General features: G+C 40.8%; 1 long non-coding RNA gene across 1 annotated transcript; it reads right to left on the bottom strand.

Annotated features, from left to right (window-relative positions):
* Positions 1-3,236: 3,236 nt before the first annotated feature.
* Positions 3,237-16,517, bottom strand: LOC119089127. Its single transcript, XR_005092959.1, has 4 exons — positions 16,389-16,517; positions 10,196-10,440; positions 8,636-8,797; positions 3,237-3,606 (listed from the first exon to the last, which is right to left on the bottom strand). It is a non-coding gene; the product is annotated as an uncharacterized LOC119089127 (long non-coding RNA).
* Positions 16,518-16,834: the final 317 nt, after the last annotated feature.

Consider the following 16,834-nt stretch of genomic DNA (forward strand, 5'->3'; position numbering starts at 1 on the left):
GGGTCAATTATATAACATAAATAACTATATTATCCCATTTATAATTAGTAACTTAAGAGTTCATTTCTGTAATCACAAGCAGTAGATGGCAGAGTAGAAACGCAACTCCCCATGATAGAGGAACTGGAGCTCACAGGAATAGACTGGACTCATGTTTTGTTGAGTACACCACTCATATTTTACCTTTTAAGTCTTTGTACTTTTTTCTCAGTCCCTACCTCCCAGGACTAGTATTTCCAACCCTTTATGCCCATAGATTTTGATCCTGTTCTCATACTGACTTGGGCAATTTGCTGCAAAGACTGTCTTATGTGTTGACCTGGAAATCCTAGAGAGCAGAGCCTGAATCTTGTGTGTCTGTTGCTTCATGCTCCTTATGATGAAGGAATGCTGCTCTCTAAAAGGAAGTCACTCAGAGATTACTGTTAAATGACATGGTGTTATACTATCTATGCTACAGAAGCAGGAGTTTACCTTTGGATGGCTTTCTTAGCAGTGGCTCCCACTGTCTTTGGAAGGAACTCCAGGCTCTTCATACGCGAGTTCTTTCGTGACTGGATCTTCATATTTTTCCTCCCTCATACATCACAACCTTGTTCTGTCAACATTTTATTTTGGTTAGATTTGGTATTTAACCCTGCATGTGTACCACATGACTTCACACTACCCTGACTTTATACGTGCTCCTCCTTCTGCTTAGAACTATTTTTATTTTCTCTACATTAAAAATATTTGGTTTTACACATGAACAGAATACAGGATGTAAGAACTCAGGCATAGAAGTTTGTTTGTAAAGAAAGAAATAGAAAGAGGTGAATATGTTCAAAAATATGAAAATACTGTAGTGAAATCCACTATCTCAACAATTAATGTTAATACTAAGAGAACTTTATAAAAAGAAATTTGCTTTCCCCTCAAACTTTGTATACATGTGCTTCTACAGGGATTTCTTTTATTATGATTACAATTTACCATTTCCTTTGTTGGAATACTTCTAAATTGAAATAAACAGATGCCCATGAATAGACAGAAGAAGAAGAGGAGAAAGAGAAAGGAGAGCCTTGTGAAGTGCATATGGTTGCACACTATCCAAGGACTTTCTGTGTTTTATTTTTTTTCCTTAGAGATGTCCCTTTAGAGGAGTCTTGTCCATATCCTCCTTGACTATCAAGGAAACTAAAAGAAATGAAATGTTTTCCCAAGTTTTATGTAGCTGCTAAATAGAGCACTCTTCTGTAAATTCCCTCCTCTCCTACTCCAGTCTCATTTCCATAAGTGGTCTCATTTGTAGTCTTCGGTGCTAGGGAGATTTCTAGTTGTATGATAAAGACCATGACTAACAGCAACTTTAGGAGGAAAAGGTTTATTTCATTTTACAGCATGCAGTCATGAGCGGAAGTCAGAGTACAAACGCAAGGCAGGAATCTAGATGTAAGAACTGAAGCAGGGGCCATGAAATTTATTGGGGTATGGCGGTTGTCTAGGGGATTGCCAGTCTCATTCCCTGCCATGAAGGATTGAACAACCACAAAAGACCAAGACAAAACTCCAGAGAAGAGAAAAATAACAGCTTTATAGTGGGATTATATCGCTAGCAATTCACAGAGTCTGCTTAATGATCAAAGGAATTTATTTGGGGTTAGCTCACAAGACAGCATAAAGAAATTTGTCACAGGATCCTGGAAGGATGAGGCATGGTCCAACATGGTTCTCTGGTGAGCTCTGCCCTGATCCGTACCAGTGTCCAAAACCACTACGTAGCAAAGAGAGAGAGAGAACATACGGGCATCCCAGGTCTTAAGGGTCAACCAGTTGCCACACTCTGGGCGTATGTACCTCAAGGTCATAGGCAGGTGTAACAGCTACCTGCTACCTTACTAGGAGCGGTGCTTCAGGACATGGCTCAAACAGCCACCCACTACAACTTTATGCATTCTGGATGGGAGCAGCCTAAAACTAGAAGTCTGTTGAACAGTGATGGCTTGGGTGTTTTATATTGCCCCTGGGTCCACCCCGTTTCCCTGTCTAGATACCCATCCCTGTGCCTTTCTCCCATTAATTCCTGTGAAGTCTTCTGGAAACAAGCCTCTATCTCAGGGAGACTCTCTTAGCTTTCCTTTCCTACTGTCTTCCTCTGACCCTGCTGCAGAGGAACTCTGCTTACTTTTCATGCTTGCTTTTCATAGCTTGCTCAGCCTGCTTCTAACACTACCCAGAATTACCTGCACAGGGTAGTGCTGCCCCAAGTGGAATGGACCATCATCCCACGTTCATTGTGAATGAAGAAAATGCCCCACAGAGTTACCTATAGTCTGATGGAGGCATTTTCTCAGTTTGAGGTTCCTCTTCCAAGGCCATTCAGACTTGTGTCCAGTTGACAAGAAACTAACCAAGACCCCTTCTAATGCTGACCTTCCTGTCTATACACACACCTACCAACACTTCAAACCATAACACATCATCTGGTGGCTTTTGCTCGGTTCATTTTCTTTCTTCTGAAGAACTTCTCATCCCAGCACGTATTCTGGGTCTTGAACATCTCCCACATTATTCTAAATATTGTATTATGGGTTGTTGCTGTGCTGTATGTGAATATATAGTTGTCACTTTGCTAGTTCCATAGATCCTTGATGACAGAGGGCAATCAATTATCTACCTATCCCTATGCTTGACAGAACAGTTGCACACAAAAGGAAATCTTATTAGATAAATTAATCTCTTTAACACTGCATTTATATGTATACAACTTTTGATGTGTCTATAATGTCTTGTACTGTGATTGTCCTTAAGGGTGGTGGTGTACCTGTTAGATTTCTCTATAAACTACCCTTAAACTTTGTAATTTAAAATAACAACCATTTGTTTAGCTCATGCTATAAGTTGTTATTGTGGCAGAGCCAAGCTGTGTTCCCTTGATGTGTTGGCTCAGCTGAGTGGCTCCTCTGGAGTTTGCTGTCAACTTAGCTGAGGCTAGACTAGGCTGGTCTTAGTTGCTTGTCTCAGATTCAAATGGCCTCACTTGCTCTAGCTGGCTAGCCTAGGCATATTCAGATGAACAAGTCTGCAGGCTGTTGAAAGGCCTCTTGAGGCTGCACATACCATTCATTCAAATCAAAAGATATCACAAAACCAGCATCCTGTCAAGCAGAGAGAAGATAAGTTCTACCTTTTAACAGGAAGAGGGCAAGGGCATAGTACCTTAGTGTGAATGTGAAGAGGAACAAACATTGTAGTTGTGTGTGCAATTTGTTGTAAGTGCCAAGGGAAGAAAATCACACTTCCACCTTAAGGAAGCATATGGTCTAGTAAATAAAATGCAGCACTGTTTATTAGGTCATGAAGAATACAAACACACACACACACAGAGAGAGAGACAGAGAGAGAGAGAGAGAAGAGAGAGAGAGAGAGAGAGAGAGAGAGAGAGAGAGAGAGAGAGAGAGAGAGAGAGATGAAACAAGTCACCCAACTTCAGCATCCAATGAGATATTCATTCGGTCTGGGGTGGGGGCGTGCCCATTTAAATTTTTGTCCAGCTTGTGAATGATTCATGTTATCCTCCTCTTTGTTGAACTTATGGCCAGTTGAATGTATTTCTGCACACAAGTCCTGGGAGTGACAGGAAGAGTACATCATTTATCAATGCATTTCCAGTACAGCTCTGGGCATCCTGTCTCCCTATCATGCTGGCAGCACCCTGTGCCCAAGGCACACTCAGGGCTTGCCATGTGCAGTCAGGACCAGTGTTCTTGACTGGAGCCATGAAGGAGCTGGGGAACTTGGGAATTTGATTCTGGTTCAGAGATCCCACTGGGCTTTTTATACCAAATGCAAAACTTAAACACATGACAATCTCTAGTTTGACTGAGAACAGAACATATTTGTGTGTCATCTGAAGTATTCTTCACTTAACTGACCCAAAAGGAAAAAAAATTCCTATATACTCCTCTGAACTCAATTGCAAGCACCACCTACTTTAAAATAATAGTGTTTTGTACCAGGATAATAAACTTAAAAATTTTTTGAACAAAAATATTAGTGGGGGAGACTATATTTTTCATTTTAAAATTGCAATTCTCTCATTCTTCCTGCTTTTATTAGTTTAAATTCTTTTGCAAGGAATAGTTTTTTTATAACCCATCTTCTCTGAGACTCTCTTCAATTCCAATATGATCCTGTAGGTGATTTTTCAGTTCTTTATAATGTTAATCCATTCAAATGAGATAGTATATTGTTCTTGTTTGGGTGGTGTGTGTGTGTGTGTGTGTGTGTGTGTGTGTGTGTGTGTGTGTGTGTGTGTGTGATGTTGGAGATTGAAGCCACAGCCTTGCATCTGCTAAGCAAGTGCTCCCACCACTGTGCTTGATCCTCATCTTCCCATTTCAGGAGCAGTATTAAGTCATATATCACTGATTGCTGGTTTATTGTGTCCAAATAGTGCTGTGCATTCTCTGTATCCAACCTGGAATCAGACATTTAGTTTAATAATACCTGATCCCTCTCGGTGGAAAAGCGTGAAGTAAACGTTTTCTCTATGATGCTGTGTGAGCAAGCACAGCGTGTTACTTTCTCTTTGTATCCAGTCCTTTCTCCTTTCCATTGCCTGACTGGTGTTGCTTTGCTTTCCTCTCTGATGACTTGATGTCCTGAAATGATCGGTGGTTTCATCTTTGGCATGTGTAACAGAGTGATGTTGCTGGCTGTGGGGTGCTAGATGCTATGGCTTCTCCAATGTGTTAGCAGTTCCTGACAGACTGGACTCAAAACCGGAAGTGAATAAGGCCATTCTCATGAAATCAGAGCACCAAGTATCTGGAATACAGGATCACAAAAGCCCCACATCAGGAACATTATGGTTTGGATCTTACATACTGCCCCCCACAAACTCATGGGTTAAAGGCTTGATCCCAGTGCAGCCATGCTCAGAAGTAGGGCCTCCGGGAGTGATTGGATCATGAGGGCTCTAATTCATCAATGCGCTGACTCATTGATTGAGTCATAGCTTACAGTTTTGGTTGTGAGGCTAGCCTTTAATGACTGAGCCCTCTTTCCAGCCAAATGGAGTCATAGTGTAACAGGCTATTCGGGATAGTACAAACTGCAGAAGGGGGGTCCAGCTGGAGGTAGCAGGCCATTAGATATATAAATTTTAGGAGCATATTTAGGAGTCCTTGGCTCCTCCCACTTACTCTTTGCTTTATGGTCATCATGAAATAGATAAGTGTTTTCCCACCATGCTTTTTAGCCATGGTGCTCTACTTTACTACAGGCCCAAAGAACAGGCCCATTGATCATGGACAGACACTTTGAAACTCTCAAGTCCAAATACGATTCCTTCCTTTCAGTTTAATTTCTCTAGGTCTTTTGTCACAAAAGCAGAAATGCTTAATTTAGTATCAAATGGGCAGAAATGATAAAATTTCTAAGTCAATATAGATGATTGTTTATCTGAGAAATTATTATAGACAATAGAGAAAATAGTGGCAAATTTCATTTGTATGAAAAATGTATATTTGTACATCAGAAAACTCTGAGAACAAAAGTGAAGAATAAATAAAAATTTGGATTATATAAAGATTAAGTATTAGTGATATAAAACAGTTTTTAAGTCAATGAGAAAACTTAACTAAGATGGTTAGCTTTAGTTGACAACTTGACGCAACCTCTGTCTGTGGGGACTGCCTTAAGTAAGCTGATGTGTGCAGACCAAGATCACTGTGAACAGCACCACTCCCTAGGAGGCTGCCTGCTGTTGGCAGGGCAGTTAACAGTCCTGCAGTTGACAGCTGCTGGAGATGGGCAGTCACTTCAATTTGGGAGGCAGCTCTGATAACTTGCTCATACCTCACTGGATAACTGTAAACCCATGCAAAACGGGTATCCCTAATTGGACTCAGTTAATAAATTACTAAATAATTTAATTTAAAGAGAGGACATGAAATTGTGAAGGAGTTGTATTGGGAGGGTCTTGAGGAGAGTTGGAGCAAAGGGGGAAAGGATTCTGTTACATTTTGTACATATACGACATCTTCAAAGAATAAATAAAAATTACATTAAAAGTAGGTAGGAGAAGTTGAGCTAATCGAGCAAGCAAACAAGTGGGTATGCACGTATTTATTGCCCATCTGCTCTTCATTGTGGGTGTCATGTCTCAAGTGCCTGCTGCCTTGATTTCCCTCCCATGATGGACTGTAATCAGGAATTATGAGCTAAAATAAACCCTTGGTTCCATAAATTGCTTTGTCAGGGTGTTTCATCACAATAGGAATTAAACTAGAACAGAAATCAGTATCAAGGAAGTTGATCATTGTTGTGATAAACCTGAGCATAGAGAATTTCCATAATGTATACTATTGGACATGAATTGCTAGCATTATCAGAAAAATTATTGAAAATGATCTGCTATCATGGTAAAGTATCAACACATTTGAATGCTGGAGAAATTATATACAATACATTTACACTATGAAAAATGCAAACCATAAAAGAATCATAGAGTTTATAGCGTGGACTTCTATTCTAGCTAATCAAAATAATATTAAACATATTGTGTATATTTTAGAATACTAATTGTTGATGGGAAGACTCGCCTTTTGGAAATCTATCCATCATTAGCTGAAGTGATATTGATTATAAGAGTTTTATTCCTTTTGTGACTGTGTAATAGTATCAAACTGAAGAAGCCATCAAAGATTTCCTTATTGTCTGCCCAAGAATGGGAAAAGTTTTATAGTTTTGTCCATCAGTCTAATGAAATCATTAACATCCACTTACTGGCCATTAAGAATCTATTGAATCACTTTGCCTTCCTGTCAGAATGAATGACAAAAGCTTCTGGTTCAGGCCCACAGTCTCTTCCTTTTTTTCACTTCTTTTAAGACTCAAGTTTCTCTCAAGAAAAACATTTCCAAAATGAAAGTATTGAATTTCCTTTTTGCTTCTTTAACTTTGTTTTGCTGAGATGATAGAAAATACCCTGGGATCAGCGATCCTGAAGTAATCCTAAAAGTATAAAGTCAGAACACCTTTGCTTCCCAAGGCTGACACTGTAAAGTTGAACATGATTTGGAGGCAGTCATCTTTCTAGCTCTCTGTGTTCTCACTGATCTTAGACTAAACCAGGCCCTCCTGGCTTCTGGTGAGGATGCTTGTGGTCCGCTCTTTCCTCCTCAGCTGTTCTTTGCTCTCACAGTATGTAGAAATGGTTGTTGAAAAGAGCAATTCCCCCAACAAGCTCTGCATGTTAAATATCTTAAATTCTCTTGAGAAAAGTCTGCTAGAGCGCTGACACAAATAATGGAATAGTCTGCCTTGATACAAATAATCCCTAAAAATCACAAAATAGTGAAAGTATCGTGTTGTTTGTGTGTCTTGGGGCGGTGGGGGTGTGGTGGATTTAGGAATTGAATACTACCCAAACAATGAAGAAACATCCAAGAATAACATAGATTACATTACTGTAACAGAAAACTTATAAATGACTGGAACTTGTAATCACCTATGTTGTTTCTAGAATTGGGGAATTGTCTAGAATTTTATACCTTTGTATAAGTAGTAAAACAGTGTTTTGTTTGTCTTTTATCAAAATCAAATCATTAAAGTGTAGGCAAAACAGTCTGCCATTGGCTTATGAGAAGGTGGGTTGGCTTTCTCACACTGTATAGGTATTTTCAGCATGGATGAAACTTGTGAGTACAACTATTTTAGAATTTGAAAAAAAAATTTCCTTAAAGGAAAATCAGCAGTATTGCTAACTTGGCAATTGAGATTCACAGAATTCACATTATGAGTCAGGATTCCATTATGTATCCTATTAAAGTTCCAGGAACAAACTTTTGATAACTGATTCAGCCAGTGATTTTCTAATGCATTAGACATTGTTCATGATCTTAAAATACTTAAAGTTTTATGGCAGAGAGTTAATTGGGAAAAAAGGAAAGGTCTAGAATATGACTTGAACAGATTTGTCTTCTAAAAATTCATGAAGAATGAAGAGAAATAGAAGAGAGGAGGCAAGGAAACCAAGGAAGTACTGTCCACTGCTGCCTAACACCGTGCCCAGAGCTTGCTGACTTGACTTCGCTCACGTGTGCAAGCTGGGCAAGGCTGGAGGCCAGCTGGCCTCCTTCCCTCCATACAACCCGATGCTCTTCAGAACGGTCCATTGAACCCCTTGCTCGTTAGTGCTAGTCCCTAGCAGGGGCTCAGTTTGTGCCTCAGGCTGAGGTCAGGGTTGTTCTCCATGTGGGTTTTCACACATGCTCTTGAACTCCCTGCAGCAGGGCAGCTGAATTCTAAGAATGCTCCTCAGGAGAACCGGGTGGAGACTGCACCAGCCTTTGGGAACTAGCCTCCGATCACATAGCATCACTTTGCCATGGTCACAATCTTGACGCCCTTTAAGAGAGAAGGAATCCAGACATCTTTTGACGGAATGAATCAGAATCACATTGTGATAAAAATACAAGATATTGGTGACATTTTTGTGACCATCTTTGGAAATTACATCTTCTATAAGTAACTATGCAGCTATAATTCAACCCTTCTCATATACCAAAGCTCATTCCCCAAACTCTAAACACCTATTTGAAATCTAGTATTTTACAATTTAAGACCCAAGGTTCCCTAGGTACACTACCTTGTGTCCCGCTCCTCATCTGAGGAAACTGAACTGGAGAGACATGGCCAGCTAGTTCCTCCTCCGTTTCCATCTCTCTGGAGCAGGCAGGGACTAGTGAAGTGCTGTCCTCACGGCTCTCTTTTCTGCCTTCTAAGCTTTACTCTCTGAGTCAGCCTTTACCTTCCATTTAAAAAGAACATCAACAAAAATCTCACAGCGTGTGCCACTAAATAGCCTTCAGAGGCTACTTAGCCATAGATGGTACATGTCTTTCCATTTCGTTCCTTTCCCTCTGCAGTACAATTGGTGATTCTTATACTTGACTCTCTTAATGATTTTATTATTTAAGAAACATTTAACTATTTCTTTATTATTATTGTTATTATTATTAAGAGATTTTCTATCCATTTTACATACCAACCACAGATACCCCTCTCTTCCCTCCTCCTGCTCCCTAGCCATTCCCCCCAACCCACTCCCCATTCCTACCTCCTCCAAGGCAAGGTCTCCCATGGGGAGTCAGCAGAGCCTGGTACATTCAGTTAAGGCAGGTCCAAGCCCTTCCTCCCTGCACCAAGGCTGTGCAAAGTGTCCCACCATAGGCACTAGGCTCCAAAAAGCCGGTTCATGCACCAGGGACAGGTCCCAATCCTACTGCCTGCCTGGGCCTGGGGGCCCCTAAACAACTGTTTAGTGCAAGCTAAACAACTGTCTTGCCTATCCAGAGGGCCTAGTCCAGTACTATGGGGGCTCCTCAGCTATTGGTCCACAGTTCATGCGAAAAAACATTTAACTATTTCTTAAACACTTTATAAAGTATTTGGTGGGGTTTCTGTAAGTTCACATCTATTAATATCCTTAAGACGAGTCCTTTTCTACTTTACTGAGGTATCTTGAGGTAAATCCTTGTTACTTAGAAGCCCAGTTGTTTAATCTCTTGAGTTTGTGACACATGTTCCTAGGCTTTGTGAAGGGCCCTTGTCAATTCAAAGAATTAGAAGAGGCACTGGCTTCGATGTTTCTGGAATCTTAGTGGAAAACTTAAGAATGTCAGCCTGGTAAGCTGAATTCTTTGGTTTGCGGCTGTTTCTGACCTTGAGAATGGTTTGCTGTGTGGCGAGGCTGACTGTGGGAAGCCTGTCTCCGTGTTAATCCAGCAGTCTCACTTTTTAACTCAACTCTTTCCTTTCTCATTTCATAATAGACAGAAACCAAACCAAACCAAACCCATAAAAACACATAAACAAACACATAAAAACACATAAACGTGTCCTCAGACAGATTGTGGAGTTCATTAGGTAAATTTCTAAGTTCCATGTTCCCCCCAGTGAATGTTGTCTGATATAATGAGGGGTCCTTTTCCTCCAGTCCCCAGACGTTTTTTTACTACTTTCTGTTGATCCCTGACTGGCAGACGTCAGAGCCTGCAATGCAGTCCTGCTAACATCCGCTGGCACTTTCGGAAGGCTTTGCACGCTCACTCCCTACCTCTCCCAAAACTTAATGACATAGTTACCCAGTTTTCTGGTCGAGTAGACCTCCCTCTGTTTCATTTCCTACTGCTATGTAACAAATCACCTGTCATTTAGAGGCTTGAAGCTCCCATTTCACTGATCCTCATCTTGGGAATGTTAATGGTTTGCCTAGAAAGCCCTACTCCATTGTTCTCCACACAGTTGAATTCAGATGGAGCGGGAGCTTGAACTATTGTTGAACAAATGAGAGATGCTCATGACTGGCTTGGCTAAAGAGCCTCCATCTTGTCTCTCTGTGTTCTCTGGAGTGAACAAGGCAGTAGCTTCAGAAGCTCTGAAGATCAAGCCCTGGAAAACACACAGCAGGGTTTCTGTCAACCTTTTTAAGTCAAAAGAGTCACAAAATCCTACTTGGTTTAATGGACATTGATGGCATCTCTTGAGGAGCACCATAAAACACCAGACATTTTTATAAATTGAAACCCTTCATGAAGGAATTATGCTTGGAGAAGTATGAAGGACCTAAAATGAGACTGAGAGGTATATAGCTCACTGAAAGCACAGACCTTGGTGACTGATCGGTCTTTGTGGTGCGAGAAGGGTCCAGTCTAATTCTGTCTATAGATTTGGGCCTTCCATAGAGATAAGGCAGTTTCCAAGGGAGGTTGGTTAGTAGCAGAGAGAGGCTGAGTAGTGGTGCTGATAAATATAATTCCAGACAGACCTCACTTGAGATTCAAGGATGACTAGGAAATAACGTACAGTCTATAAACCTGCCTGGACAAAGACGGTCTATAAACCTGTTTATTAGTAAATTTTGAATCTTTAATGGGTTAGAGGGTTAGATGAGATTCAATATTTATATATGCTTATATATACTAATATATATTATTTACTTATATATAAGTATATATATATTTACATATATATTTCGGGTTAGGGCTAGAGATAGAAATGTAGGAGTACTAACAAAGGGATGGTAATTAATACTGAAGTCAGGGATAGAATCACTCTGTCAGAACCAGAGCAGAGTTTTGACTTACACTGAGCTGAGTATAAACAGTCAAAGCATTATGACACTGTTTTTTAAAAACTAAATATTTGACATGGTCTTTGAAAATGAGAAAACTTGACCAAATGGACTCTATGATCCCATAAAGCAGCACTGAGCAGAACAGATGCCTTCAGATGGGCAATTGACCACCGGGAGGTGTGCCGAGTGCCTCACCCATGTCCGGTTTCAGATTCCTGCTTTCTCCCAGGAGAAGCAGAGCCTGAGACTGATGCTGAGACAGCTGCAGGTAAGAGGCAGGAAGGAAGATGAAGAGGACGAGAAGGAGAGACCGAGAATTAGCGGAGAGAATAGACACAAAAGACAACTTTTACTCCGTTTGCCAATGGTACTAGTTAATAACTTATTTAAAATGAGGCATCAGCCAGAGGAAGCTCAGTGATTTATACTTATTACCTTTATTTTTTTTAGTATTTACTCTAAAGTAAATCACTATATAATGTAGATAAGGATAATAACAAACAAAATTATGCCAGCAGAGGCATAATTTGTACTTACAAAATTTGATTTTAAAACATGCCCTCTTAATAGCATTGTCTTAAGCATGTCTTTAGGACTTCTAAATTGCTTTTTATTGAAAGGAAAGAAAGGAGGAGTGGGGGCAGAGTGGGATGGGAAGAGAGAGATGAACATGACAGCAGATGAGTCTGGACTAAGTAAATCATACATCCAGGAGAGCAAACTGTGCTTTGATAACCAGACTGTTGAATTGTGTTGAACAATAATGAACTGTTTGTAGAGGGCTGACAGAATGGTAGGTGTTGTGGTTTGAACGCTGTATCACAGGTCTTTGGCCTATGGGGGTGGGAGGATGGGTAGGGTAGAATAGCATGGTTTGAATGTGAAATTTCCTCTACAGTCTCACGTGTTTGCAAACTCAGTCCCCAGGTGCTGGAGCTGCTGGAAGGTTAAGGTGCCTTTAGAAGGTGGAGCCTTGCTGAAGGAAATAGTTCCTGGAGGTGGGCGTTGAAGTTTTACAGCTTAGCCTCATTCCCCTTTCTTTGCTTGCTAATTACCATACCTTCCCCACTGTGGTGGACTGTGTCTCCTCTGGAATGAAGCCAAAATCAACACCTGTCTGCCTAAGTTGCTTCTGTAAGGTATTCTATCAATGCAGCAGAAAAGTGCAGTGACCATCATCCCTCAGGACCTGTTGCCGCTTGGAAGCTAGCTCTGAGGCGAGCTGGACATAGACAAAGGCTCTGGGAAGCAGCTGATGCTCTAGTCACACAGGAGGGGACCAGGCCGGTGGGGTTTTAAAGCAGACCACAGGGAGGCAGGCCTGAGGTCCCTGTTTGGACCTGACTGGGTTGCTTTAGTAGTCTAGGAACCAGGAAAGGTTTCTTCTCTGAATAAGTAGACAAGTTTTCACATTTACAGTATGAGTCAGAAGCTGTTATTTTTACCAAACTAGTTCCAAAGTATCTTTCTTCATAACACTCAAGAATTTATGATAAGTGAAGTATAATAGAAAATTTGACTTAAAGTAGGAGGTGTCCAAGTCCTCATATTCAAGGTATTTTCACTCTGAGATTAAATTTCCTTGGTTTCTAGAAGAAAATGACTTTTAACTTACTTAGGAATTTTTGCTTTATTGTAGATTTTTCAAACAGGTTCCAATCATTACTACCAGGGTTTCTGAATGCAGAAATAAAAAAAAAAAGTTCCTCTCGTTCTCTCTGGAGGAGTGAGGGGAAAAATTATATAGACTTGGTTTTATCATCCTGCTTAGATATATCTTCAAAGCATAATTGCTCCAAGTCTGTGGCTGTCTTATGGTGGTTACCCACAGTTCTTAAATCCAGAATTGCAGCTTTTCTAATTGATGCATAATAAAAATATTTCTTTTCCTAGTGTTTCTGTCTCTCCTTCTGAAAAACTGCTTACAACAGTATTACAGTTAATATTTAAAATTGGAGCCATTTCGCGTCTGTGTAGGAAATCATGGAGGAGCACAGAAAGCCTGCCCTTGGAACCAAGCCTCAGTGTGCCGTCTGCTGGTTGTAAGGTTGTAGACAAGTTATTTATCTTCTCTTTGCCCCAGCTTCCTTATCAGAATGGGGCCATCTGAGTGCTCATTTCATAACATTAATTGCAGGTAATTGATTGATGAGTTAATATTCACAAAGCAGCTATAATAACCTTTGGCATATAAGTACAAAATGCATATTTGATGTGAAAAGAGACAATTTTAAAATGAAGTAAAGAATGCTGATGAGATAGTGCAGTGTTTGAGGGCTCTGACACTGTGTTAGATGTGTTCATTAGTTTACTTAGCCTGTTTAGACATCCATTTTCTTCCTGTGAAATGGGGTGATTGCCCAACGTCATACTGGCTTCCCAGGTTCCCGTGAGGATTAGTAGGATGCTCTCCACTAACCACTGCATACCATGCTGTCATTTCAAATACACCGTTTCTGTGAGCTTGGAGACTCAGGCTCAGTTCTTAGCTTCCCATCTCCAGGTCATTTTTGAACATCTTGAAACTTGGCTAAGGAGTCTTTAAGAGGCATGGCCCCAGGCAGGTGGCTGAGATGTCAAGCACATGGAGACCACAGCGGGCCTCGGAGGATTACCTTCATTGGGGAGTTTTACACTCGCCACGGCCTGGCCCAAAGCCATGTCAGCCCAGAAACCACACAAGTCCTCCGTCTACAGAGTCTCTTTCCACTCCTGTTGGACTTGCAGGGAGAAAGTTGACAACTCATGGTCTAAATCAGAACACCAGAGTTTCCATCTAGGACAAGAAGTGAAACGGCTGGAGGCCAGCATCTGTCGACAGGTCTTCAACCACGCTGCCCTCTTATCAGTCCGTAATGGGAGGTTGCTGTTGTGTTGCTCCTCAAGCCCCTCAAGGGTCAAACGAGTTCTTCTTTAAGGCATTCTAGAGAAGACCCCAGAGTCTCACCATACAGTAGCATAGTTAGTATGGATCAGAAGGGTGGATTGTTCTTACACTCACAGGTAATAGATTTAGAGATGCAGGTCCACATTAATAAGGACATGCCACCAGACTTGGGCACCCTGCTCAGCATTATATGCTGTGACTTTCTGAGATTGCGCTTTGCCTACATCCTTGCTTAGGCAGCTTGTACCTTTTGACACATAAGGACAGCATGTGATTACCTAAGGATACAGACTGCCTAGGGATACAGCTGGTCTTTAAAAGCTTTAGTGTATCTTATTCTCTGGAAGGACAGTGTTTAACAGCCAGAAATATTTACATAACAGATCTTTAACCTTTCTTTAAAAATCCAGAAATCTGACTCCTTCCCACATTAGGTTAACCATCCAAGAATTGAGTTGATATTGTCCCCTCTAAATGAGACTTGATTCCTGCTTGTCTCTTGAGGTCATCCATGATCCACTCTTGGTCTGGGACACTGGTCTACGTTACCTCTTATTAATGTGTGTGCCTCTAGGCATTTGAGTTTGGATCATTCTGACAATAGAAATGACATTCATTTATCTATGCTCTGACCTACTATACTTTTATTTCAAAGTTTAATTCCCAAATGCAAGTCTTATTTTCTCATTTTCAGATTTGCTTCACTGTCACCTGCACGTAGGAAAACACATTTGAGTTTGGAAGTCCTTGGGGGTTGCAGTGTTAGGAAGGCTGAGGTGTAAACTTCATAGCTTCAGGGAAGTAAGGTGCCTTTGAACCTTTCCCCAGGAAATAGATGGTACCAATGGTCACTGACTTCTATTTCTAACTCCAAAGCCTTCTCTCCCTACAGGCTGAAGAATATGAAGGGTTCCTATCTTCCCAAGTTTTTGAGACTGTAAGTCTGCTCTCAGAGAATCTAATGTCCACATCTGTATTTACAAGGTGCATAGTTGAATGCATTATTTACAAATGTATTCATCAAGCGTTTTGTTTCAGTTAACAACAGTCTATTTTTAACCTCAGTTGTGAATTATTAATAATCTTATATAGCAAGACGTACGTTCTTTACGATTCCTGAGCACTGCAGTTTTTTTTAAAAAATACTGTTTTCTCTAATGAATGGGAAAACTGATAGGCTTACTGATTGTGAAAAATGAAATTGTTGGGGGCTGGAGAAGTGTCTCAGCAGTTAGGATAGACTGTTCTGGTAAAGGACCTAAGTTCAGTTCCCAGCACCCATGACAGCTGGTTCACAACTCAACTAACTGTAACACCAGCTCAAGGAGATCCAGTGCTCTCCTCCGCGCTCCTGAACCCATGCACTCAGCTCCTCTCTCTCTCTCTCTCTCACACACACACACTCTCTCTCTCTTGCACACACACACACACAAACATACACACACACACACACACACACACACACACACACACAATTTAAAATAAACTTTTTTTAAAAAAGAACTTGTCTCTCAAGGAAACAGTTATCTTCAAGTTAATAACCTGTATTCTTCCCGTTGTTTCTTATTAATCTTCTTAATAAATTAGTATTTATTTCTGAATAATATAAATAGGTCTCTAAGAAAACAAATATTTCCCAGGTCTTAGTGCATTCTTGTGAGTCCATACAACATCAGATATGACCATTTATGATGATATTTGAGGTTCCAAGTTGTATCACCTCTCTCTGTACCCAGAGCATATGTATGTTGTTCAAGAACATTCTAGTGCATCCTCTTTCATCCACTGTTTAACAACAGAATGCATTAACACAGTTTCTGGCACATGGTCAGTTCTTCATCATTCATTGCTATTATCAGTTCCTTTATAGGGATTTCTCCTTTAATTAAAGCCACAAATATATGTATTACGTGAGCTGCTTTACTTCTATACTGTAACACAGTATGGAGCACAGGCAGGTGCTCTGTGAGTGATGGACTGAGCTGCTTATAAGAGGGATTCTCGCCGGGTGGTGGTGGCACACGCCTTTAATCCCAACACTCGGGAGGCAGAGGCAGGAGGATCTCTGAGTTCGAGGCCAGCCTAGGCTACCAAGTGAGCTCCAGGAAAGGCGCAAAACTACGAAGAAAAACCCTGTCTCGAAAAAACAAAAAAACAACAACAAAAAAAAGAATTTGTAAATAGATTTGCTTGGGAGACTTTAAATCACACACACACACACACACAGAGAGAGAGAGAGAGAGAGAGAGAGAAAAAAAAAAAAAAAAAAAAAAAAAAAAGAGAGAGAGAGAGAGAGAGAGAGAGAGAGAGAGAGAGAGAGAGAGAGCAAAAAATAAAAATCAAAAAACCAAAACCAAACAAAACAATAGAACTTACCCAAGGGAGTGCTGCCTCCCAAACACCCGAAGAAAAGTCGTGTTCTACCAGGCTTGTTAGAAACCGGCAGAGTTCACGATACTAAGACGTACATGCTTCTTCACCAGGACTGATTAGCCATTGGGCCCGTCTCCAAACAACGTGCCTCTAATAGGCAGCTCAAGAGGGCAGTGCAGGGGCACAATGACGCTTAAGTTCTGCATGCCATTAAATCCTCTGTGCTCTTATCATGAATAACATAACATAATTCTGCCCTGGGTAACAACCATGCAAAAGAACAACACTTGGATACTTAAAGTAATTCTGGCAAGTCAGTATCTTTGTTGTGTGAATTGCCCACCTGCCCAAGTGGCCATATATACAATCCCTGCCCCTCTTTAAATGGTTCAAAGTGTAACCAAGGGTATGACCCAAAAGAAATTTAAGGATGAATGAACTTGAGGAAT

This window comes from Peromyscus leucopus, chromosome 15 (genome assembly GCF_004664715.2).
Source record: "Peromyscus leucopus breed LL Stock chromosome 15, UCI_PerLeu_2.1, whole genome shotgun sequence".
Taxonomy (NCBI): Eukaryota; Metazoa; Chordata; class Mammalia; order Rodentia; family Cricetidae; genus Peromyscus; species Peromyscus leucopus.